At 39.7% G+C, this 26,172-nt stretch overlaps 1 long non-coding RNA gene across 2 annotated transcripts in view; it reads right to left on the bottom strand.

The window, feature by feature from the left end:
* LOC102165540 overlaps nt 1,294–26,172 on the bottom strand; it is a 282,871-nt gene continuing 257,992 nt past the window's right edge. For both annotated transcript variants that reach the window (XR_002342823.1, XR_001307847.2), the window contains 3 exons: nt 20,941–21,104; nt 5,835–5,877; nt 1,294–5,056 (listed from right to left, as the gene is read on the bottom strand). This is a non-coding gene — a long non-coding RNA (uncharacterized LOC102165540). The remainder of the gene's footprint in view (nt 5,057–5,834; nt 5,878–20,940; nt 21,105–26,172) is intronic.

Below are 26,172 nucleotides of genomic sequence, written 5' to 3'. Positions count from 1 at the left end.
TATGTAAACCTACACCTTCTTCCCCCCTGTTGTACCATTATCGGTAAACATATTATATGTAGATAAGATACAGGCCCCTAAATACATTGTCATAGTTATGACTTTATATGATTTTATGTCTTTTAAAGAAGTTGAAAGAACAAAGGGAAACAAATATTTTAGAGTTTGTTTTGTTAACCTTTTTATTTGCCATTCCTGGTACTTTGTTACTGTGCATTCAAGTTACCAACAAGTGTTATTTCTTTATTCCAGTAGTTTTTCTCTCGCCTATCTCCTTGTACTTATGTTGTCAAAAGTAGCATTTCTCTTTGTTAAAGTCCAAACAATAGAATTATGTACATACTGTTCAATACAACTGCTTTTTAAATTAGGAAAAAAAGAAGAAGAGATATGCTTTTATAATGTCTTTTATAATAACACAGCTATATTTACTTTTTTTTCAATGTGACTTCAAGTTACTGCCTGGAGTCACTTGCTTTTATCCTGGAAACTTACTTTAATATTTCTTACAGATCTACTACCAATAAATTCTCTGATATTTTTATGGAGATGTTTTTATTTTACTTTCATATTCAAAAGACCATTGTGCTGGATATAAGATGCTTGGTTTGACAAGTTTGGTTCTTGGTGTAGTTGTTTCTCCAGCACTTTGGATATGTCATCCCACTGCCCAATGACCTCTATTGTTTTTGATGAAAAATTAGTTCACAGTATTATTGAGGTCTCCTGTATATGAGTCCCTTTCTCTTGCTGCTTTCAAGATGCTGTTATCTTTTAGCTTTTTTACTGTGATGTGTCTGGACATAAATCCCTCTGTGGTTATCATATTTAGAATATGTTGAGCTTCTTGGTCGTGAAGAATAATGCTTTTCAGCGAATTTAGAACGTTTTCAACCATGATTTCTTCAAATACATTTCCTGCTCCTTTTTCTCCCCTCCTTCTGGTACTCTCATCATATATATGCGTCCCATAGTCCTCTGAGGCTGTTCATTTCTCTTCATTTTTTTCTGTTTTTCAGCTGGCAGATTATCTAATTAATATATTCTTTAAGTTCACTTATTCATTCTTCCAAAAATTCAAATCTGCAGTTAAGCCCCTCCAGTAAAGTTTTAATTTCAGTTATTGTAATTCCATTTGTTTTTGTTTGTTTTTTTGCTTTTTAGGGCCTCACCTGCAGCATATGGAGAGTCCCAGGCTAGAGGTCGATTTGGAGCTACAGCTGCCAGCCTATACCATAGCCACAGCAATGCAGGATCCGAGCCGAGTCTGCAACCTATACCACAGCTCATGACTACGCCATATACTTAACCTACTGTGCAGGGTTAAGTCAGGTTCATTAACCGCTGAGCCATGAAAGGAATTCCCATTTGGTTCTTTTTTTATCATTTCTCTTTATTATTATTCTGTTTTATGATACACGGTCATTATACCCCCTTCCTCCTTTTATGTCTTTAAGTGTAATTTCCTATAGTTCTTTGAATACATTTATAATACAGGCATACCCCATTTTACTGCACTTTGCTTTACTGCACTCTGCAGATACTGCAGTTCTTACAAGTGGTAGGTTTGTGTCAACACTTCATCAGCACCACTTTTCAGTGGCATTAGCCCACTTCATGTCTGTGTCACATTTTGGTAATTCTCACAATATTTCTTCATTATTGTTTTCATTGTTAATAGCAATAATTTTTATATCATTGTTATATTTGTTACAGTGATCTGATCTGTGCTCAGTGAACTTCGATGTTACTATTGTTATTGTTTTGGTATTTTTTAGCAATAAAGTATTTTTGAATTAAGATATGTACATTTTTAAACAATACTATTACAAACTTAACAGACTATAGTGTGACGTAAATATAACTTTTATACACATTGGGAAACCAAAAAAAAAAAAGTGTGACTCACTTTGTTGTGGTATTTGCTTTATTGCCGTGGTCTGGAACCAAACCTTCAATATCTCTGAGGTATGTGTAAGGTTGCTTTAAAGTTTTGTCTGCTAAGTTTGACATCTGGGTCCTTGACAGGCAGTTTCTCTGGCCTGCTTTTTTCCCATCTGGGTCACCATCTTCTATTTCTTTGCATATCCCATAATTTTTATTGAAAGCTGGACATTTTGGATAATGCAACTGTGTATGTTGCTCCCCTCCCCTGGGGCTTGTTGTTATTTGCTATTTGTTTGCTGCTGCGTTGGCTGGATTATGTTAATGGTCTATTCCCCGTCAAGAAAGAGGCCTCTGTTACCACTGCTCAGAGTGTTCAGCCATGGGCATGCAGACTGTCACTCTGGATGGCAGTGATTTTATTAGTGATCATTTTGTCTCTTTTGCTGATCTCTCTGTCATCTGCCTCCATGAGATCATGCCTAGCTATAAGCCTCCACTAATTGCTGGCTGATTATTCTATTATTTTGACAATGCCCTAGGGAATAAATTGCTCCACAGTCTGTTGAAATTAAATGTAGGTCCCTTGCAGGGCTAATCTTTGAGGCCAGTCTTGGAGGCCTGTGTCAACCCAGGAGGGTTCTTCCTAGCTGTCTCTTTCCATAGTTCTCTCTGGTAAATTTCTATATGGTCTAAGGTTTAGCTTGTTGATATCATGGAACCACCAGACTCTTCCTAATTGCTTTTCATCAAAATCTTCTTTGTTTTTAAGAACATGCCTAGGCTTGAACTTCCTCATACTATGGTACAAATAAAGTCAGATCTCTTGGCGTGGGTGGCTTCAGAGTGCTTTATTTTAACGGTCTGCCCCTCCTCTTGAGCAACAAATCTGCACCACTGCTCCATAGCTGAGGGCAGGGACCATGGCCCACTTTTCTCAGAGTCACAGCCCTGATCCATGAGCTTCCTTAGCGTCACCTGGACTGGGGCAGCAGCCTCCAGTATTTGCAGCTTGCATTTCTGGAATGGAGTCTTGGCCATATAACCAAGCTGGCGGGGGCGGGGGGCAGGAACTGGGGCTCTCTATCTCTGGTCTTCCATGCTTGAGGTATATTTTCCAATTCTACAAGTGGGAGCTGGGTAGAGGAAGAAAGCCCTATACCACTTGTCACTTCTGCTAGGAATAGAGCCTCTGAAACAAAGAGATGGGAGTAGGGGGTTGGGTGACAAGTACTGGTGACCTGCCCCTCCTTATGAGGTACCACATCTCTCAACTGGGAGCTGGGTAAAGGTAGAACCTTGTGCTCCTGGCTGCATTTGCCTGGAGTGTATCTCCATCACTGAGAGCTTGGAGAGTGGGAAGGGGGACTGAACTGTGGCACAAATGCTACACACTGTTCTGTTCTTACCAAGATTCAGTAAATGACCTTCAATGAATATTTCATTTGCTATATGCCCTGAAAACAATTTCCAGAGACTTTGAATGGAGAGGGACCATAGTGCATCTCACACCACCATTCCAGATACCATGTCTCTTCAAGTCATTCTGGGGTTCCTAGAAATATGTGTGTAACATGTGCTGTGAGATACTGGCAGCAACTTGGATCCTGGATCATTGAGAATAGAGAAGAGAAGATGAAGAGGTAAAAAATAGAGAGTATTTGGGGAAGAGAAAGGAGAGACTAAGAGAAAAGGTGGACAAGGTGTCTATTTAATCAAAAGTTTGATCATATTGCAAGAACAAATAAAAATCTGGTTTCAGCTGGCAGCAACTTTGGACGCAACTTTGAAGTGTGTAGATGTGGTCTTTGGCAACTCTTCTTTCCATCTGTGAACTTCTTCTCATCTCTTATAGCCTCCAGATGAGGGGACTTGTACTCTGGACTTTTCTGTCCCTCATCTGGTCCCTATTCAGTTCTGTGTTTAATTTCTAGAGGAAGTTGCCAGCCTTTAATTCACACTAAAGAAGGTGTCACTGGCTGGGAACTGTTTAATGTGAGATCTTGCTATTGGAATTTGCCTTTTAACAGAGAAAATCCTACTCATCCCAAAGGCGTAATCTTCTAATTGAGAAACTTAAGGATTCATCACTGGATCAGCCCAGGAGATATTAGGCCAAAGAAAAAGAAGTTCTCCTGGAACGTTAACTAAAGCAGCTTCACATGTTCCTGAGGCCTCTTGAGCCAGACATTCTGGTTGTGGAATTTCTATCATGTCCACAGATCTGAGGAAGCACACTTTCTCAGTAAGCACAGCTGCTCTCCATTTGGTTAATGATAGCCCATCTCAAATTTGGTGTATGCAAACAAAAGAGCCAGCAGGCCCAGCTCTATATAGCTTGCCCAGAAAGGCCTCTGTGCCTTAGGCTGCCACATGGTCCCTGGTAGAGAAAGAAGTGTCTATGTTATAACTGATGCATCAGGGCTGGACTCTGTCGGGTGATTGCCAAGTATGGATACTGCGTTATACTGTGATCTACCAGCATTTGATAACAGACAAGCCAGTGAAAGGATTGCAGGAAGATAACAAATGCTGCGCTAGTAGAAATGATAAAGCAGGAGCTTCTAAGGGCATTCATTTCCCAAATGTACATGTAAAGAAACTGGTTCTCAGGAAGGGTACCATGCCCAAAGTCAAAGACTTAGCAAATATTTTTAAAAAGTTAGAATACAAATTTTGATATTTTGATTTCAAAGGACATGCTTTTTTACCGATTATTTCCATGCAGGTGATTGTTTAGGGCAGCAAAGCTGTCCTTTATGGAATTTCTCAACTCACAATGCACGTGCCTTTAAATAAGGCCATCTCCTGAGAATGAAAAGGGGTCCTATTGTGACCTACTACTCTTCCCCAAGCTGAGTTTTGCTCCAACCACTCCCTGATCTAACCTATTCTGTCCATGGTGCTGAATTTAAAGACCAGCATAGCATAGAGGGCATAAAGCAGAAACAAAGTAATCTGAATCTGAATTGTAAAGGATCTTGAATACTACTCTGAGCCTAGCCGTAGAAAATCAGTAAAGTCTTTTCCAAACCCTCTGCCTTAACCCACAAGTCCCTCTTCTCTTCCAAAATCTTCAAGTTGAGCTGGGTAGAATAAGTGAGGCTTTCAATTAACAAGAATTGTTCAAATCACTATCTTTTCAGTTCCATCATTCCAAAGATGCCATTATCTGGGAATAAATGAAAAGGGAGTATAAGAAGGTCTGTTTCATAAACACAAACTCAGATCTAAACAGAGTTCAAATGAAAAGAATCAGAGGCTAGAAGCCATCCAATGGGTCTGAAGCCGCAGTACTGAGCTAATGCAGGGTGCTGAGGCTGGTACTGAGAACAAAGGCTGAAGACAGACTATGTCTTTATATCTGGTAAGAATTGATTTCGAAGCCATAAAAATGTTAGTTAAGGAACACTGACATGAACTAGGGCGGGGTGGGGGGGAAGTTGGAAAATCGCAAGTGCAATTTCAGGCTTATGAGAAATGGAATTAAAGTTAAGAGAAGAAAGGCAATCTATTGTTGTCCAGAAACTGGAAAACAGCACAGCTACTGCATCATTATAGTGGCAACGACCTGCTGTGTTCATTTGTCTCTGAGCTGTCTGACCTAGGAGCTGAGTGATTTATCTACTTTCCACAGCTTCAGCTGGGCCAGGCCAAGAGGATAACTTGGAGAAAGGGATGGCAGTGGGGGTGGTGACATTCAAGCACCAACCCAATGAACTCCATATGTCTTGTGTTAGAGAGCATGCTCATAAATCAACCAATATCACACATTTATTTCACGCCTACCATACACAAATCTCTGAGCTAGAAAGATGCTGGTCATAAAAGATTAAAAAGGGCAGAGTCATTGGCCTCAGAGAGCTTAGAGTCTAGTGGCAAAGATTAACCATGAAGAAAATAAATTAATAACCTATGTCAGATCATCAAGAGAGATAACAAGAACTTACCAGAATACAGAAGAGGACTTTTGATTTTCACATCATGGAAGGCCTATGAGAGGAGATAGCACATGAATCAAATTTAAAGAGCAGGTATAATTTGCACGGGCAGGAAAAAATGGGGATGAACATTTGAGGGCAAAGCAATTAGCAAGGCCTCAAAGGCAAGGATGGGTCAGTTATGTTTGGGGAAGGGTAACATTGCCCCTCCAAAGCGAAATTCATAGCCTAGCATCTAGACACAAGATAGACTGTACCTAAGTTCTCCATACCAAGGAAGAGAGTTGAGGTAGCAATGACTACTCAAGGCTCTATACATCCATACTGGGCTGAACCGTTTTTTTTTTTTTTTTCCAAAACTTGTATGACTTCCAGCATGCAAATTAGATTTCTAGATTTCTAGCCACAGTAGGATATCCTGCCTTTAAGGTACAGAGAAACATCGAGACCAAGCATTCTTTCACCCCATGACTCTCCCAAAATGTTATCTGTGAAGTGAACCAGGATAGTGTTTCTTCCTCAAGTGGGGGTGCTCTTATCCTGGTAAATAAGAAAATCCAGTGGTGAGGGTTAATTCTGGCAGGAATAATAGAGAGACCATAGAATTCTTAGACGTTAGACAAATTACACATTGTTTACCTATTTTGGATTCAATGACCTCACTGCCAACTTGCAACTCCAATTAGGTACATCATATCCTCATTACAAATTAAGCTCTCATAGAGCACTCACTACCACACAACAATTTACAGAGTCAGAAACAGATTAAATGAAGGAAAGCTGATGACCCTCAAGGTACAAAGAAGAAAACACCTTATTTCTAATTCTAGACATATTTCTAAAACATATCTAATTTTTCATTCTAGCTCATAGAAGGACTGAAGGGAAGAAAATCAAGATGCCACATCTCAGAGAGAGAGTGGTTTTAAAATAACAGTCTTGTTTGCATTACAACAAAGGGACCGTGGGTATGTAGAAGGGGAGGCAGGAGCAAACATGTACTCTGGTGTTGCAAACAAATCTGCTACAGAGGACCCATCCTGAGAAAAGATCAAAGATGCATGTCTTCCAGCAGATAGAACTCAAACAAACAAAAGCAAATAAAAAGGTATCTAGCAATCTGATTATTCAACTAATGGAAATTCTAGAGGGAAAAAAAAATACAAACTTCATTCAGAGAGAGGAGTTTACTCAGACAAAGACTGAGACCTGACCATATTGTGTCACTGAGAACATACTCTGAAACATGCTCTCCCAGTTGCCAACTTCCGAGCATTCACCTGTATCCAGCATTCATGTAAGTCATCACCCTTGATGACTTCAACTCTGAGACTCCCTAATCCCTGACTTCTGCCACCCACACCTTCTTAGTTCTTCAATGTTTCCTAGCAAACCATTTCAGTCTCCTTTTCAAGACACTCTTCCTCCCCTCCCTTCCTGAATGAAGGTGTTCCCCCTGTAACTCAGCTCTCTTATTCCCTTCCCATATTAAACTCAGTCCCAGGAATAGAAAGGCAGAAGGCTCAGAATTTAATCTTAGAAATCTCCAATGACTGCCTTGGCAATGTTCGGTGATGTGCTTAGCCACTCTCCATTTCCTTACCAATAAAACACAGATAATAGTATCATCTTGGCTTAAGTCAGCTGACTATTTTGAAAAATCACGTAAATTAATAAAAGGGAGAGTGCTTTGAAGACAGTAAAGACCTGTACGCTGTCATCCCTAAGCTAGATGGATGATGAAAATTGTAGTGAATCCTCTCTCATCTAGACTGCATCCCCTACATGCTCCTTCATTGATACTCTTCCTGATAAACTGACTTCAAACACAATCCATAGGCTGTAAACACAGCATAGGCTGTAATCCCCAAAACTTCCCATCTCTCCACCCCCTATTTCTACTTCCAAAAAAGTATTTACAAAACAGAAACAACCACCAAAAACTCTAAGTATAGAGTTCCTGTTGTGGTACAGTGGAAACGAACCCAACTAGGAGCCATGAGGTTGTGGGTTCAATCCCTGGCCTCGCTCAGTGGGTTAAGGATCCAGCATCACCGTGAGCTGTGGTGTAGCTTGCTAACGTGGCTGGGATCTGGCATTGCTGTGGCTGTAGTGTAGGCCAGCAGCTGTAGCTTTGATTCAACCCCTAGCCTGGGAATTTTCATATGCTGTGAATGCAGCCCTAAAAAGCAAAAACAACAACAACAACAACAACAACAAAAACCCTCTAAGTATAGGGCATGGATTAAGGGGGTGGGGAATTGGACTAAACTTGGATAAGCCAGAAGATGGGGTAACTTTAAACCATACTCTTTTCCTACTAAGACACATCTCGGCATTGTATTTACCATGAGGGCTCTGAAGTCACACTTCCTGGATTTACCTTCATCACTATGACTTGCTCTTTGACCTCAGGCAAATTACTTGACCTTTTTGTGCCTCAAATTCCTCAACCTATAAAACAGGGATATTAACAGCAGTATCTACCTCATGGAGCTCTTGTGATTCTTACATAAAATAACATACATAAATTATCTGAGACAGCATAAATATGGAATAAATATTTGGTCTAATTTCATATAGTTAGAAGTGGTAATAAGAACACAATTATTCAACAAATATTCAAGGACTAATTAGAAATCTATTTGCTTCAGGACCTGGGGATACAGGAAGAACAAAGCAGAGATCTACTCAGATTTATTAGAGTCTAGTGTGGAATATAAACAAGTAAATAAGAAATCAAAGCAACGGTAAGTGCCATGATAGGAAAAAAAAAAAAAAGGTTGCTATGAAAACACACAGAAAGGGCTTCTTAGAAAAATAGAAAAGGAAAAGGTTATGAGGTATTATGGGCTAAATTTTGGCACTCCAAAAAGCATCTGTTGTATGACCACAATGGAAAACAATATGGAGTTTCCTCAGAAAACTAAATAGAGAACTACCATATGATCCAGCAATCCCACTCCTGGGCATTTATCCATATAAAACTATAATTCAAAAAGATACATGCAACCCTTTATCCATAGTAGCACTATGGACAGTCTAAATGGGAACAACCTAAATGTCCATCAACAGATAAATGGAATAAGAAGCTGTGGTACATATATGCAATGGAGTACCATAAACAAGAATGAAATAATGCCATTCACAGCACCGTGGATGCAACTAGAGGTTCTCATACTAAGTGAAGTAAGTCAGAAAGAGAAAGACAAATACCAGATGATGCCACTTATACGTGGAATCTAAAATATGGCACAAATGAACCTGTTTACAAAAGAGAAACAGACTTATAGACATAGAGAACAGACTTGTGATCGCCAAATGGGAGAGGGAAGGGGGTGGGGTGGACTGGGAGTTTGGATAAGCCAGACTATAGTAGATACAAACTATTCCATTTAGAATGGATAGACAGCAAGGTCCTACTGTATAGCAGAGGGAACCATATCCAATCTCCAGGGATAGACCATGATGGAAAATAATATTTTGAAAGTATGTGTGTGTGTGTGTGTGTGTGTGTGTGTGTGTGTGTGTATACATATATACCTGAATACTATATATATGTGTGTGTGTATATATACATATACACATGCACACTATATATATATGTATGTGTGTGTATCTATATGACTGAGTCATTTTCCATACAGCAGAAATTGGCACAACACTGTAAGTCAAATATACTTTAATAACTAATTAATTAAGAAAGAAAACAAAAACCATAATCATGCACCAAAGTTCTAACTTCTAGTAATTTTTTTTTTTTGGTCTTTTTGTCTCCACACCCGCAGCATATGGAGGTTCCCAGGTTAGGGGTCCAACTGGAGCTGTAGCTGCTGGCCTACACCACAGCCACATAGAATCTGAGCCACATCTGCGACCTGCATCACAGTTCACAGCAATGCCAGATCCTTAACCCACTGAGAAAGGCCAGAGATTGAACCTGTGTCCTCATGGATGCTAGTCAGGTTTGCTAACTGCTGAGCCATGACAGGAACTCCAAACTCCCAGTACTTTCTAATGTGAGTGTACTGGGAAATAAGGTTTCAAAGAGGGAATTAAGATTAAATGAGGTCATTAGAGTAGGCCCTAATGAGATGTAACTGGTGTTCTAGGCACTAAAAATTAGGATACAGACACACAGAAAGGGAAGAGCACATGAAGACAGAGGAGAGGATAGTCATCCCAAAGCCAAAAATGAGGACTTCGGAAGAAACCAACCCTAACAACATTTTGCTCTTGGATGTCCAGCCTCCAGAACTGTGAAGACATACATTTTATTAAGCCACACAGTCTGTGGTACTTTGTTGTGGCAGTCCTAGCATATGTAGGGTATGGCAATGGAACTCTTCAGAAAGACATGACAACACATCTGAGACTGAAGTATGAGTGGCAGAGGGCATAGTTTGGTAAAGGCACAAGAGAAAGATCAATGTCACTCAACAGTCCAAACCAGTTATAAACACAGCCATTATCAAAAGAAAATTATATAAGGAGTTCCTGTCATGGCTCAGCAGAAACGAATCTATCATCCATGAGGATGCTGGCCTCGCTCAGTGGGTTAAGGATCCAGCGTTGCCGTGAGCTGTGGTGTAGGTCACAGAAGTGGCTCGGATCTGGCATTGCTGTGGCTGCAGCTCCACAGGTGGCTACAGCTCTGATTTGACTCCAAGCCTGGGAACCTCCATATGCTGCAAGTGTGGCCCTAAGCAAAAAAAGAAAAGAAAAGAAAAGAAAAGAAAAGAAAAGAAAATTTATATAAAGTTGCAAGTAAAAAATCTTAAAAACAAAGATAATGAATACTCAAAACTGATAACATCCTAATGATTTTACATTTTAATGTTATCTCTGTTCTTAAATAATGAAGATTAAACTTAAAAGTGTGTCACATGTGTAACCATGACATCATGGACAATTTTTTTAATTGAGGAAATATTCTTCCAGCTTTTAAGAACTATTATCCAATTCAGCAAATAAATTACTCACATGGCTAATGAATGGGAAAAAAAAATCAATGCCACAACTGCTCAGAATATGACCTTTCATTTGTATCTATTCCAGTTTTTTAGAGCACATTATTCTTTTATCCTTCCATCAGGCTTGAGGTGGTGTGGACAAATCTGATTCATAACTACCATTATTTTCCAGGGATTAAAACTAAGGTTCAGACAAATGCATCATCAAGGCCAGCATGGGGCTGAACTTGACTCACCCAAACTAGATAAATACAAAAGTGAAGTTCTAAGTGAGGAAATAACAAGCTGTCTCTTCCTTGTGTTTGGTGCTGAACATTGTTTATCTTTATTGATGACATGGAGCAAGAAAATATTTAATTCCCAGTATAATCTTATAACATTCAGAAACAGCTAGATAATGTAAGATTTGGAGGCAGATAACAAATGAACAATTTGGAAAAGACAGAAAGAATGATTGTATGTGGGCTTGCAGATGAGTTAGGCCAGCAGATAAAAATGGAAACTGGATACCACAAACATTTTGGAGGGGTTGTGGGTGGCAGGTGAATTTAGTGAAATCTGTGTGTTCTTTTTAAGGAAGGAAAGAGGTGGGTAGTGAGTCAAAACGCCCCCCCTTTCCCCGAGTCCTCAAACATGTCAGTGGTGATTTAAACAATCTGCCCCACCCCCACACCTAGCACATTTTCCTTGAGATCAAGAAACCTGAGTTGAGCTCATTGAGATGAATCCGTACTGCATGAGGACTTCCAAAGAGCAACAAAGCAAAGTCAACCGAGTGTTTCCAACTCTTCTGACACAGCCTAGCGATAGGATGTTGGTTGATCCTAACTAAGAAAGCATTCCTGAAGCATCACCTCAGTTTCCTCACCTGTAAGATGGGGTCTCATTTAATGGGAGAATTAAATGAAACAATTAGAGGAGAAGCCTAAAGCTGGGTCTAAAGCGTAGCACCTGGCACACAGCAAGAACAGGATAAAGAGTAGGTCCTTACAAATAAATGTTATGGGAGAAAAGGAGTTGTTTCTGACTTGAGGCTGCAGAATGATTTAGAGGCCATCAAACCCCCTTCCATTCTGAACTTTACACTATTCAAATGCTTCAGTAACAGATTAACACTTCCGTGGTTATGAGCTCCTCAGAGTAGACAAACAAAGACAGCTGGCAGCACCCAGCATCACCCTCCTACTTTCTGAGATGAGCAAGCTGAAGTCAAAAGAACCTGGTAATGTCAAGTAAATATATCTGAGCCTGTCATTGGAAAGTTTCTAATAAGGTTTCCAGGTGATTCATTTGATGATGGGAGGCATCACCCAGGCTGCCCCTGCACACATCCACAGTTTTGATGGACAACTGGCCTCAGAGAGTGCTTTTACAGAGCGATCCAAGGTGTTCTTTATGGGGCATCAAAAACACAATTACTCTACCGAGAAATGATGAACACCAAAAATAACAATTACATTACCTTCCCCAAGACAAGGGCACTAGGAAGATGAGGGCCAATATTGTCTGGGAAGAGAGATGTGCTCATTTTCAAGCCTATAGGAGGAAAACACCAGGACCACTCAATTCCCCCTGGAGTTCATTCATGTCAAGGGGCTGCACATGACTGTGAAGACATGGAGTGCCACATTACGGGAAATGTCGCTAAACTGAAGGACCTCGAACAGGGCATCCACTAAATTCTGAGCAAGGAGAGTAGCCTCCTCTGGCTAGACTCCAAAAGCAGAGCATCTGGGAACATGACCTTGCTACATGGAGCCTCTAGACAGTGGATGGAGGACAGCCTGCCAATTACAATTGAAAGACGCTCCTGGACACCCCTGTGCAAGTATGAAATATTCCAAGCACAACCTCTTTGCTCCTCTCTATTCCCCACACAGGCTCCTACACCATTCGAGGTTCTCTCTGATATTTGATTTCTTCTGAAATGATACTTTTAAGATTACTCAAATGCTCTGCCTCCTCTCCTTATTTTTAAGTTCTTCAAGGGCAGCAGGAAGCCATTCTCCAATTTCTCATGTCCTCCTCTCTCTCCAAATCCTTCCCCCAGGCCTGGCTTCAGCCCTAATCTCAGACAAAGCACAGGCCCCACACTAATGCCTGTGGTAAGTTTGAAAGCACCAAACCCTATTTGCTTCAACCTCAGAACACACAGAAATGCCAGGATAAAGTCTTCATGTATGACATCGGTCAAGGCAACTGCCATGTACCTGGGTAGTCATCATGCTCACTCTTGCACATCAAACTTCACCTTATTGAACTAATTTTTTTAAGTTCATAAAATGGCAAGCAATTTGCTTTCCAAAGCATGATATGCCTGTGATGGCTTGCAAGAAATTCAAAACAGAAAAAATAGGAAGATAGAATTGGTTCTAATCAAGGCCACATACTGAAGATGATCATGATGAGTGCAAGAAGGGATTGGAGCTCTGTTTCCCTTCTCACTCACTTCGCTGAATGAAGATTAAGAGGCTGAATGGAAAGGCAGAGAGATCTTCATGAAGGTACAGACCTTTCCTATTCACAAGATCCCGGAAAATTACACAGGCTCATGCCTCTGAACCACATGTTTCAAAGGCCTGCAGCACCATAAGCTCTGACTGCTGCTTCTAAGGTATTTCCAGAATGAAGCTGCCCACAGGAAAAGTCCTATGTCCTAGGACATCCCTTTGTCACTCCTAAAACGTCCTGGAGGACCTGGAGACAACATAAGAAGGGAAAAGTGTTTTCTTCTCTCCTGTTTTCCACTTTTCTAGTGATTTTCACCTTCCCAAATGGCACATACATCCTCACACATAATGCATGGTTGAAAAGCACAGGAAATAGCTCAACAATTCTGACCTCATTTTTTAATTACTTGCCCCAGTAGTCACTTATGGAATATAATGGAGGATAATGTGAGAAAAAGAATGTGTGTGTGTGTGTGTGTGTGTGTGTATATATATATATGTACATTCATATATATATACACACACATTCTTTATATATGTGCATGTGTGAGAGAGACTGGGTCATTGTGCTGTACAGTAGAAACACAAAACACTGTAAACCAACTATAATGGAAAAAAATAGAAATCATTAAAATTAAAAAAAAAGCAATTACTTGCCCCAAAAGAATAGAAGGCAATAGAAACCAGAAATTTTACGTTAACTGTAAAACTAGTATCTATGAGATAACTTAGTTAGTAAACAATGAAATCAGTAAGCATTTCTCTGTAAAAAATAAAGCAATGCAAACAAGAAAATATAGGTTTCCACATAGGTATGATGTATGAAGATTTCACAGAAAAGTCAACATTCTTTACATCTTGAGTTATAGCTCTGATGTGCCTTCTGAAAGATAAGTATATGATTAGAACATTTTTGGAAAATTATGGCAGAAATTGATAACTAATTATTTCTTGGAATGGAGGAAAACTTTTCATAACATTTTATACTGTTTGAATTTTTTTCCCTGAGCATGAATTACCTTCTAAAAGTGAAGATGAACAAATCAGACAATTAATCAATTGGCTAATTTTTAAGAGTTGTTCTTATTAACAAGGGATCAAAACCTAGTCCCTCAAAATAAAGATCTCTTCTGCATGAGGGTCTGAAAAAAGAGGCTTTAGTCCCATCCTTCTCCTTGATATGTCTCATGACTTGTGTTTCCAGACCATGAACACAGGATTGTTCCATTTATTGATTTCCTTCCACGTCTTTCATCAATTTTGTCGTTTTCCGCATACACATCTTGTACATATCTTATTAGATTTATACCTAATAATTTCAGGTTTTGGAGAAATTGTACTCTCTTTTTCAAATTTCAATTGTTTATTATTGGTACATAGAAAAATATTTGACTGGTATATTATTCAGCTTGTGTCCTATGACCTTACTATAGTAATCCCTTATTAGCTCCAAGAAAGTTGTGTGCCTGTTTCTCAACTCTTGGGGACTTGAGACAATCCGGTTATCTGTAAACAAAGACAGTTTCATGTCTTTCTGCCCAATCCATACAACTTTATTTGCTTTTGTTGTCTTTTTCTGGCTGGGACTCCACTATGATGGTGAATAGGAGTGAGAGAGGGCATCTTAGAGAGAAAGTTGCTCACTATTAAGTGTTATGTCATAGTACAGGGAACTATAGCCAATCTCTTGGGAGAGACCACGATGAAAGATATCTATGTATGACTGGGCCACTTTGCTGTACAACAGAAATTGGCACAACACTGTAAATCAACTATGCTTAAATAAATAAATACGTAATGTCAGCTGTAGGGTTTTTGTAGGCATTCTTGATCAAACTGAGGAGATTCTCTCATCCTAGTATGCTGAGAGGTTTTTTTTTTTTAAAAAAAAATCATCAATTGGTGCTGGATTTTGTCAACTGCTCTTTCTCTACCAATTCATATTATCATATGCTTTTTTACTTTCTACCTGTTAATGTAGTGGATTATACTGATTGATTTTCTGGTGTTGAACTAGCCTTGTATACCTGGAGTAAATCCTATTTGATCATGAAGTATCATTCTTTTTACACAATATTGGACTCCATTAACTAATATTTTGTTGAGGATTTTTGCTTCTATGTTGATGTAGTTTTCCTTTCTTGTAATGTCTTTATTTGGTTTTGTTATCAGGTTAATGCTAGCCTTACAGACTTAATCAAGAAGTGTTCTATTTGCTTCTATTTTTTCTGGAGGAGACTGTTGAAAAGTACTGTCATTTCTTCCTTAAACGCATGGCATATTCTACCAGTGAATTATTTGGGACCGATGCTTTCTTTTCTTGAGAGGTTATTAATTACTGATTTTATTCCTTTAATAGATCGAGGGCTATTTATCCTTGTGAGAGCTTGGCAGTTTGTGTTTTTCAAGGATTTAATCCACTAATCTATCAGTTTTGTGAGTATACAGTTATATATGGTATTCCTTTATTATCCTTTTAATGTCCAGGAGTTAGTAGTGATATTCCTCCTCTATTCCTGATTTTGGAGAATTTATATCTTCTCTCTCTTTTTTTAATTGGTTAGTCTGATTAGATGTTTGTCAATTTTATTGAAATTTTCAAAGAACCAGATTTTAGTTCTATTGATATTCCCTATTATCTTCCTATTTTCAATTTCATTGACATTTGCTCTAATTTTTATTGTTTTTTGACTTGCTTTGGGCTTAAATTGCACTTTTTTCTGTAGTTTCCTAAGATGGAAGCTAGATTATTGATTTCTTCTTTCCTATCAAATGCATTTACTGCTATAAATTTCCCTCTAAGCACTGCTTTTGCTGCATTCCACAGATTTTGATGTTTTATTTTAACTTTAATTTAGTTCAAAATAAATTTTAATTTCTCTTGAGACATTTTTGTTCATTCATGAATTATGTGCTTAATTTCCAAATATGTATCTTCCAGTTATCTTTTTGTTATTGAATTCCAGTTTAATTTCATTATGGTCTGAGAATATACTTAGTATGATTTCTACTATTTTAAATTTGTTAAGATGTGTTTTATGGCCTAGAATGTAGTCTGTTCTCATGAATGTCCCATATGTGCTTGAGAAAAAATGTATATTCTGTTGTTATAGAATGGAATATTATAAAGGTATAAATTAGATCAAGTCAAATGATAATGCTGTTTAGAACAATTACATCCTTACTGATTCCCAGCCTACTTTATCTCTCAATGACTGAAAGAAGAGTATTAATGTCTCCAACTCTAGTAATGGATTTTTCCATTCCTCCATGCAGTTCTGTCAGTTTTGCCTCGTGCATTTTGGCACTCTTTTGTTAGTTACACATAATGAAGGATTGCTATATAATTCTTAGAGAATTGACTCCTATACCATTATGTAATCATGACCTCAATAATAATTTTCCTTGTCCTGAAGTTTGCTTAACTGAAATTAACATAGTTACTCCAGCTTTCTTCTGATTAACATCAGCACAGTTTATATTTCACCACTTCTTTACTCTTAACATATCTGAGACATTACATTCAAAGTGGCTTTCTCGTAGGCAAAATATAGTTGGGTCTTATTCTTTTTATTCACCCTGACAATGTCTGTCTTTTATTTTAGACCATTTACATTAAAGTGATTATTGATATAGTTGGACTAATAGCTATTATATTTGTAACTGTTTCTAGTTATTACACTTATTTGTTTCTTTTTCCCACTTTTTGGTGTTTTCTCTGGTTTTAATTACACTAATCCATTTTCTTTGCTCTATTGAGATATTAATTATTCTTTTTTAAAAAAATTAGTACTGCTCTGGAGTCTGAAGCATATATTTTAAATTAAGCTAGGCTCACCTTCATATAACACTATACTATTCTATATTTAGTGAAAGTACCCTACAGCAGAGCATTCCCAATTCCTCCTTCCTGTCCCATTGCTATTAGTCATTTCACATATCCATAAGCCAAAGCATACAATTACATAATCACACCAATAAATTATTACTATTACTACTTCAACAGTAATCTTTTAGATCGATTAATAGTAAGAAATGTAAAGAATTTTATTTCACTTTTGTTCCAGATAAGCATATTTCAGTACGACTTTTCTGTGTTCACTTGTCTCTCCAGATTTCAAAGTGATGGTCTGCTCTATGACATCATTCTCTGATGGTCCAAGAAAAGTCACTGGTTTTCAATTGGCTCAGCTTTTTTAGTGTGGCAAGGACGGCAGTGCTGACTTCCAAGCTTTTCACATGTAGGGGCTAAAAGTGGAAGTCTCTTTTGACTTGTGTTTCAATATTCTCACCTATACAATGGAAAATACCTTGCCCTGGAAGCTTCAAGGTGATGAATCACATGGGAGGGACCTTTCTGGAGGATGATGAGACAGGGCCTTCTATGCCATTTTGGACCCTGTCCTTCATTTTATCAAAGCTGATTATTTTTCATTCTACCCATTCAGAATCTCACAGTCGTGATGTATCTTTGCCCATGAGGATTTCTGAATTAAGTCATAAAGTACTAGATTATATATTCCTCTTGGTCTCTACATCCCTAAAATTTTGTCCACTCAGCATTTTCACAGTACAGACCTTACTAAAAATAGAATCAGGCTTGGGCTGGGAATAGCAATGGAGATGCTCAGGAATCAGATGGGATATAGGTTTGGGGATTAAAAGTTCAAGACTCAGAGAAAGCTGGGGCAATAGAAACAGCATATTTAATCTTAGTACAGAGTGTGAGTGAAGACAAGACAAGCATCAAAAGTCTGTCAGCCTCACTACCATAGGATAACTCCTCTTTTCTTGGGATTCCAACTTAACCTATAGTTGGTCTGCCTGACTGCTTCCTCCCACTGTTCAAAAATCACAATAGCCACTATTTCTAGATTTATAAAATACTCACTACATAAAGAATATGAGAATTCATCTAGTCTGGTCATCTATCCAAGACAAGAATCTTTCCAAGCCGAGTTACATCCCTAAGACAGTAGTGTTGCCCTCAGCCAAACCTCATCTTAAAATTTCCCAATTAGGGAGTTCCTGTTGTAGTACATTGGAAATGAATCCAACTGGGATCCATGAGGTTGAGGGTTCGATCCCTGGCCTCGCTCAGTGGGTTAAGGATCTAGCGTTGCCACGAGCTGTGGTGTAAGTTGCAGACGCGGCTCAGATCTGGCATTGCTGTGGTTGTAGCGTAGACTGGCAGCTGTAGCTCTGATTCAACCCCTAGCCTGGGAACCTCCATATGCCACTGGTGCAGTTCTAAAAAGAAAAAAAAAATCCCAATCTCCTCAGGATGTGCAGGACTCCACATCCTGAGGAAGTCAGCAGAATCCCCCCATTGAGAATCATGGGAAGGCTTCATTCACCTGCAGGACTTACTCCCCATCCAGCCATGAGCTGGATAAACTGTCGTCTGTTTCTTCCTTTGCTTTAGTCTTCTGGCCACTCTTAATCTCTGTGACAAGGGCCCATACATGCCAAGCTGCCACATCTTGGAAATAAATGATGGGAACCCTGGTGCCAAACATGTGAGTAAAGTTCAAAGATTTATGTGATATTTTAAAATTCGGCCATTCTGTGCATAAGGAAAAAAAATCAATTGTTGGACTTGCTTTGTTCTTGAAAAAAATCAATCCTGTTCTTGCCAATGATCCCATTAGCCTCTGGATGCCAGGGTCCCTCCTTCACATCCCCCATTGTACCCTGACATCCGCTGCATCGAACTGCATTTCCATAAGGCTTCTGTCTCGGTTTAAGATTGAAACTACCTTTTATATCCCCTTCTCTTAGCATCCTTAGATCCCTATTACTTTCCCCCAAAATAACTGTAAGTGTGTGAACTAATTAGCTTAGAGAGCACGAGCTCCCTTAATGCCTTCAGAATCCTGCCGTCCTACACTGATTTCTCCATGTTCTGAGCTATGAAATAGCCCCTCACTTGGTTTGGGCTTAATGATTCTTCAAGGTCATCCCTGTGCCACTCCTGTTCATGTTCCTTTTCTTCTCTGCTTCTGTTTTTAAGAGGATTTTTAAATAGGTTCGGTGGCTCGGCTGTTTTTGAGTCATTACTAGCTTCAATCCCCTTCTGCACTTATTACTTGTCCTATTTTTAATCTAGCCTCACCTCCTTCTCTGCTGTATTTGCAAGAGTATTTCTGATTCTTTGTGACCCTCTCCCAGGTTGGAGCTGCTCTGTGTTTGGGGGGCCTGTACTTTTTCCCTGTAGTTTGAACTAATCTCACCTGGCTTTGATCTGGACATTGGCCTTCCCCTCCTCTGTTTATAACAGAGAGGGGTCTTTCCCTACATCCTCCAGCTGCTTTTTCAGGGAAGCTTGGCTGAATGTTCCCTTGACCTTAAGGATGCTCACTGGACAGGCAAGAGTTCCAACATGATAGCTTCCCCATCCACAGTTGCTCAAGAACACCCCAGCTTTCTGGATTTCCAATCTACCTACTGATTTATTTCTGTGTTCACCTTTCACAACCACCAGAATCTTGAGGTAAGGGTAATAAAACAAATTCCACAATTATAATAATAATGCCACCTCCCACTGGAGACCACTGAAGGCTTTTCAAACACTTTCCTATAAATTATCCAATCCAGAAGACACATTACATAACACTTCTTTTTTATTTCTTACTTTCTGTTCAGTATCATTCTAATTATTTTCTATTTTCTTTCAACCTCCTATTGTGATTTCTCTTTCCCACTCACTTTGCTAATTATCAATCATCACCTTAAAGAACCATGGAAGTCACTTCAGAACTGGATCTGGACCTAGGAGTTTTGAACTTTTTGAAGTAGCTGAACACAAAATTGATACCGAAGCCAGGGCTCCCCTCCTACAAGGAATGTGGAGGGTAATCAGAAAACTGAGGATTAAAACCTCACAACCAAGCACACCCAACTGGGGAAATGCTGCAACCTTAAGGCCACCCAAGCATCCCACAATAATCCCAACAGCAGACTCAGGGCAGCAACTAATTCCAGACATCACAGCTCATGGAAATGGGCTCGTAAATGAGACATAATCTCATCCTCAAGTGGGACTAAGTCTGTAAGATATGAGCATCTGTGAGGAGAAGTTCAGAGCAAGTAAGCAGAGTAGAATGGTAGGTAGAGAGGGAAGAAAAAGAGATCACAACAACGAAACAAGGCAGAAGACTTGAAGGCCAGGGAATCAGGTCTTCAGAAGTTCACTATTATGGCCCAGATCAGAGATAGGGCCTTTGAGGAGACGATTAAGCTAACATGAAGATACCTTTAGGGTAGGCCTATTCTAACCCCGACTGGTGGTGCAAGGAGACCCAGGGATGTGGACACACAAGGAGACCCCAAGGATGTGGAGACCCCAGGGAAAGACCAGGTAGGGATATAGCAAGAAGGCAGCCTTCTGCAAGCCAAGGAGAGAGGCCTCAGAAGAAACCACAACTTCCAACACCTTGACATTGGAATTCTAGCCTAAAAAAAAAAATTCATTTCTGTGGTTGAAGCCATCCAACCTGTATATTTTGTTACGGCAACCAAAGCAACCTAATGCAATCAACCATAGGATAAATTAAGCATAAGACTCAAGTCAGACTTCTTGGGTTCAAAGCTCACCTGACCACTTATACCTGTGGGATCTTCGGCAAATTATGTAACCAATCAGTGCCTCAATTTTCTCATGTGTTTAATGAGAAGGACAATGGTACTTACCCTACAAAGTCGTCATAAGTAGCTGAACACAAAATATATTAATCTTTATAATGTGCTTGGAAAACTATCTGGCACATGCTCTGTAAGGATTAGTTGCTGCTGTCATCACCATCTCCAGCATCACCATCATGATCACCTCATGTGCCAGGATTTTTCATGGGTTTCTGGAAAGGTAGAAGAAAACTGATGAGACTGGAGAAGACATGCAAACAGAAATGGATTTTTGAGGCAGAAAGTTTGTGACCTAAAGCTTCTATCCAGCAAATATCAGTAGCTAATTCTGGGAAATGAAGACATTTCCAGAAGATGGAGTGTGTCTTCCCTTTAATTCATCCTCTTTGTCGGAAGTCTGGGCTTCTCGGAGTTCAAACGCATTTCAGCAATAAACATTAAGCACCAACATTTTCATTAATATGAAGAAAAAAAGGACAGTGAAGATAAATATCATTAGTGCTTTTAGTCCAGGGGGCAGACCTTGTGCCACCACCATCCAAAAACAAGAGAAAGAAAACTTCCAGAGTCACATCCATTTTCGATGTTGAATGTCTGCATTCTCTTCTATCTCATGAATACTACCTTCGCTTGAAGAGAAGACCCACTGTGACAGAGATGAAGCAGACAAGAGATAAGAGTTCAAACGTTTCAATGGGGTAAGAATGAGTCTTTTTTTTTAGTGCAATAATATCCATATTTTTAGACAAAAAGATGATTTGTCTAAAAAGGTAAACACAGACTCTGTGAGGTGGTAGTAACACCATGGAGAACTAAATGTTTGGCTCTTCAGGGTCTTTGGTCTTCATTTCAGCCTGCCTAGGAAAAAGGAGATTGAAGCTACATTCCCAGAATGTCATACTCACCGACAGCAATAAATTTCTCAGAATCTAAGGGACTCATCTGCCCTTATTTTAGCAGCAAAGACTCAGAAAATGGGCAATTGCTTCCTCAACATGAAAAAAGCATCCAAGAGCTGAGCAATTGATTGGAAAAAAATGAGACTTGCTCAAAGATGAGAACTCTGGGAGATTATCCACATTCAGAGAAGGGATCCAAGTGTGGCTAAGAGAGGGAAGCTGACTAGTATAATAGAAGGACCTGTGTAGAGTCTGCATATTACAAAGACAGGGAGATGGCTTCTGAGAAAATTGATTTTTTTTTTCTCCTATCACTTAGAAGACTGGGATCAGAGTGCTTATCTCAGAGTCCTACTGGTCTACAAATTCATCTCAGACTCCTGAGTTTTGGTTTTGTCTTTCTAAGGCTCAGGAAAGATAACTGTGGTTTGAAAAAGAGATTATTCCAAACTATTTTATTCTGATCCCCTGAGAAATCAGATTTTTGAAAATGCTGCAGTTAGATTTGTATCCTCATGACCTTTCATCCTGAACAACACCCCACAACAACGAAGCCCAGGAGCTATGAATTATGTGTCTGCCAAGCAAGTTAAGAAAGGGTTTTAATAAGACAAAGTAAAGGTTGAGCTTTTGGCAAGGCAGGTAGGGAAGGAAATGCATTAGTCTGGAGCGTTTCTGAGGGTGTTTGCCTTCAGCAGTGGTGAATGACCCCACGAGAATCTCCACTCCAAATCCTGTTTGAGAGACCAGCTGATCTATCACCTATTTCTACGCCACACAAACTCAGCTAGGCTACGTAGCTAAACCGACCTCCGCCAATGTTGAGGCCCGTGGACGTTATTTTTTTTTCCCCTTGTTTATTATTATGTGTTGACATCCAGACAGATTCTTAGGCAGGTCCTGGAGACTTCCGATTTTCACAATATTACAATTTCAGCAGGCCGAATGCTAAAAAATGGAAATTGGACAGACTGTTATCAACTTTAATCGACCATTAGAGCATCGGAGCCTGAAGGCACAGTATTTAACGGTTGGAATGGGGTGGTCAAGTAAAATGCTGTCTCTTTCATTTGGAATCTGGGAATAAAGCCAACCCAGATAAAAAGGGAAAAAAGCCATTACTCTGACAGCTGTGGCAGAGCACAAGGATGAGTGTTGCAAAGGAGGCCAAGATGCAAATACCGCAGTCCACTTGGGTAAGGTTTGTCTGCGAATTCTGGTTTGCAGATTTTGTACATAATGGAGATAAATAAGCCTAGGAAGGAGATACCGACCTAACAGAACGAAGGCGACTATCTAAATATCAAAAACGGATCCTCTGACATCATCGTATATCGCCAGACTTGGCCTCAATATGTCATCACCTTCCTGGGCAGAAATGGCCATCTTCTCAGAAAAGCAAATAAGGTGTTGCCTCGGTTAGGCTTCTCCGCCTCAGCCCCTGGGCAGGGTAGGGTGTGAAAGCTTCAGAGAACGGTTCTGGAATTAAGGTTTTTAATTACACCCGGCATTCGTGAGCTTTCACCTGTTGGCAGCCATCTTGTCGAGACCACCCACGGGAGAAAAGTTGTTTTTATTAGAAGTTAAGGCTCCTTTCTGCTTTATGCCTCTGTTGGCCATGCCGGGCTCCTTCCCGACACCATTTACTCTGCTAATGTGGTTTTGCAAGTGATGAACTTTCAGAATGTTAAACTGAGCACCATTTTCTTTTAAACAAAATATATTGTTTATGTAAAGAGTCTAATGGCCCATAGCAATCCAATTTACATGTAAAGTACAAGATTTCATATTGAATCAGGTTTATTACTTCACATATGAAAGATATTGAGCAGCAGTAGGTATATTGTATTTGTATCAGAAAAATACCCGGGCAGATTTATTGGGCTTGTGCTTAATAATATTAGAATCGATTATCCCAATGAGAGGCTGTTCACTGTGGGAATAAGCATCATTCCCACCACATCACTGTTGTCCCATGCACACCCTCCCTCTCCACTCAATGAAATAACCGTACTTAAAGGGTTAATAATACCTCCCAAAGTGATAACATGAACTCTCTATCAGCACCAAGGGAATATTGTGGATCTCATTTAAAATGTATTAAGCACATTTGCCTTGCTGGGCATGGTACCAAACCTATAAAACGTAAGACATTTTATCACAGGTTGCCTTTGTATGCTAATTATGTTGATTCTCTTGACCTCTCAAAAACGGGATTTAAGCTTTCCCATATTTTCTACATTATGGAATCCCCAAACATATTTTTCTTCATATTTTAGCTTTTTTTTTTTTTTTTTTCTGAGAACTCCAATCATTAAGCAAGCTCTTTGCAGAGTAACCTGTGCTCTCACAAACCAGGAGCTACTTGGAATATTTTAAATGAGAGCTAATCTTTTTTATTATTATTAATCTGGAAGGTTGTTCTTTAAAGAACTGCTGTTGAGAGAGAAAACTAGCACTTTGGAATGTTCTTAATAAACAGATTTTCTTGATGCCCTTCTTCCTTTTTACAACACATTTTTACTCAATATAACTAAAAACCTCAATTAATACTGCTTTAGTCAGATGAGGCGAGAGCATATTCCTGAGTTAACAAAAGCTAAAACTAGCCAGCAACTAGGGACCCACAATACTTTGAAAAGGAACCAAGGTAAAAGGAAATTTGCTCATAATAGCACTCTGAAAATGTTACATTTTTTGCATCTTCGCTTTTATACACTTTTTTTGCTTGTGTTTTTGCCTTTTCCATCTTTTGAAGGGTGGAAAGAGTTTTCTTTTCCACCCTAACTTGCTTCTAGGAGTAGAAGCTGGTCCCTTGCTGTCCATGCCTAAATTGATGTGATGTGCTTTGGGACTTAGTTAGAATGCACACATTTTTCCATGTCCTTCTAGCCTCTAGGCATGCAGGCAAAGTTCAAACACAACATTTTAAGTAAACAAAACTAAATTGAACAGCTATGGCCTTCCTTCAAGAAAAGACACACAGATTAGTGAAGGCCAGACTACAGCGTGATTCTTGCCTATATGCCAAGGATAACTCAACCACACTCTAGAGAGAAAATGTGCATCTGCTGTGTGTGTGTTTGAGTCCACACATATTTTGGACTTCATGGGCCCTGCACAATGTGGCCTGGGATTAGATATAAAATCATTACACTCTGGATGCCGTTGCACTCAGCCTGTCTTCCTTCGGCTGAAATAGAATTCTTAGCCAAAATACTGAGTTTACATTTAAAAATGTTTTCTCTGCAAGAAATCTTCCTCCCTGCGGACTCCCAAGTCAAGACCTAGCTGCTGCATCCAACCTTGGCCAGTATGAGGGCTCATCAAGCTGTGAGCTAGCTGAGGCAGAGGACCTCTGCTCAGACAGAGAGTGGGCCCTCCAGGTGGGTCCTGGCAGCATGATGACTGGGCTCCAAAGGTCACCAATAGCACACCCATCAGATAAAGGGGCCTGCCAGGTTCTGCTTTCTCTTCCTAGTTCCACTAGGATTCCAGTGGGAGAAAACCCATATTTAATCAGCTAATACATTTTACTTTTAAGAGAGTCTTCTAATGTCTTGACAAGGAACTGCTACTTTCTACGTGTTGCAATTTCTGTTATTTTGTTTTTTGGCAGTGCCAAGTACATGCGAAAGATCTCAGGCCAGGGGTCCAGCCCACACCACAGCAGTAACCCAAGCCACAGCAATGACAACACCAGATCCTTTACCCACTAGGCCACCAGAGAACCCTCAAATTTCTATTCTTAGTGCCTTAGCTCCACCCTCTTATATTGATCAGCATCCCTTATTAAGGAAGCATTCATAGCATCTCATTCATCAGGAAACTGAGAGAGCTGTCAGTCTGTTTAGACTGCTATAACAAAACACCACAGACTGGGTGGCTTATAAAGAGAAATTTGTTTCTCACAGTTTTGGAAGCTGAAAGTCCAGGACCATGGTACCAACATGGTCAAGTGAGGGCCCTCTTCTGGGCTGCAGACTTTCAGTGCCCTCACGTGGTGGAAAGGACCGGGGAGCCCTGTAAATCTCTTTTATAAGAGCACTGATCCCCTTCTTGAGGACTCAGTCCTCATGGCCTAGTCACCTACTAACAGCATCACCTTTGAGGGCTGGGGTTTCAACATGAATTCTGGGGGAATATAAACATTCAAACCATAGCAACTGCCAAAGGACAAGTGTTCCTTGATCATTTCAGTTCTATTCACGGATCTTCATGGGTCACTGCTAGTGCCCAAGCCAAGGGGCTAGGTCTTACAGGGAAGGTGAAGATTTAGGAAAAATGTTCTGCTTCCCAAGGAATTCAGACTCTTTGGAAAGTGTCATGGTCCATTCAGGCTGCTATAAGAAAGACCTCCTTAAACTGGATGGCTGATAGA

This window comes from Sus scrofa, chromosome 3, assembly GCF_000003025.6.
Source record: "Sus scrofa isolate TJ Tabasco breed Duroc chromosome 3, Sscrofa11.1, whole genome shotgun sequence".
In the NCBI taxonomy this organism is placed as follows: domain Eukaryota; kingdom Metazoa; phylum Chordata; class Mammalia; order Artiodactyla; family Suidae; genus Sus; species Sus scrofa.
The sequence above is the reverse complement of the archived record's forward strand: the minus strand, read 5'-3'. Positions and strand labels throughout refer to the sequence as shown.